Raw genomic sequence first — 1,367 nt, forward strand, 5'->3', positions numbered from 1 at the left:
AAAAAAAAAAAAAAGAAAAGAGGAAAGGGCAAAAAGAAAAAAGAAAAAAACGAACAAAAAAAAAAAAATTATAAAAAATACGTATACAATATTGCATATTTGTGCTTGCTGGATATGAATAACACGAACGTCAAACTATGTTTCTTCATTGAGTAATAAGTGTGTATCTAAATTTAATGCGACCATCAAACTTTCCCACCACCTCATCACAACCCCTTTCCCCAACCCCCTTCACCGTTCTAATCCCATCCATTTGTACCGATCGTTTTCCTTGTGTCGAACGTATGTAAATGATTGGAAAATACGTTCAAAAATGCCGCGCATAATTACTAAAGTAATTAGTTAGCATCACCGAATTAGCCATCGCTATCCCCCTTACCCCACCCATCCACTAAAAATCCCTCCACCCCGTCACTCTCTCTTTCTCTCTTTCTTTCTCTCTCTCTCTCTCTCTCTCTCTCGATTTATCTTCCTTTCATCGTCCTCTTAGTATAATCCCCCACCCCACCCCACCAAGGAACAATTTTACGATAATTAATCAGAAACGAATTTGTCCAATTTCACAGGAAGGGGGAGTGGGGAGGTGAATTTTTCTCTTAATCCGCGTTTATTCGGAAAACACTTTTGCGAAGGACACCCACCAATCCCTCGTTTAGGTTGTCAATGGGTATAGAAATAATGGCACAACGACGTTAATTGTCTGAAATTAGATGAAAAAATGATTAATTATCTATGATTAATTGAATGTATAAATGAAACGAGGAAAAAAAATATACAATAAATAAATAAATATATATATATATATATATATATAGGGAGGCTTTTTAACGTATTTTTGAAGTCGAACAAGCGCGTTTGAACGTACGCAGGGAATGAAACAAATAGGAAAATAGAAAAAAAAAAAGAAATTAAAATCCTCCAATCTCAGATTCGCTATAAATGATGATCGATCTTATCACGTGTTTCCTTGTCTTTTATTTTTTTTATTTTTTTTATTTCTCATTTCTTCCCTCGAAGAAAAAGGAATTAGATAAAAAATTAGAGAGAGAGAGAAAGAGTGAGAGAGAGAGAGAGAGAGAAAGAAATTTAACGCGAAGAATAATAATTAACGAAATCGATCTCTCGTCGTCTTTTTTACATTTTTAGATCGTCGAATTGCATGGTCGTTAGAATATTCGCGAACGTTTATAACTATAATAAATTTGCCCTAACACACATCAGTCTCTCTTATCGCGAAACTATTTGACTATTTTAAATAGTAATATCTAACGTCTAATTATTTATACGAACGCGAAGTTTTACATTAGGTTCTCTCATCTATTTAAGGAAGAGAGAGAGAGAGAGAGAGAGAGAGAGAGAGAGAGAGA

Source organism: Polistes canadensis, unplaced genomic scaffold (genome assembly GCF_001313835.1).
Source record: "Polistes canadensis isolate GaletaPanama2010 unplaced genomic scaffold, ASM131383v1 scaffold_6, whole genome shotgun sequence".
Classification (NCBI taxonomy): Eukaryota; Metazoa; Arthropoda; class Insecta; order Hymenoptera; family Vespidae; genus Polistes; species Polistes canadensis.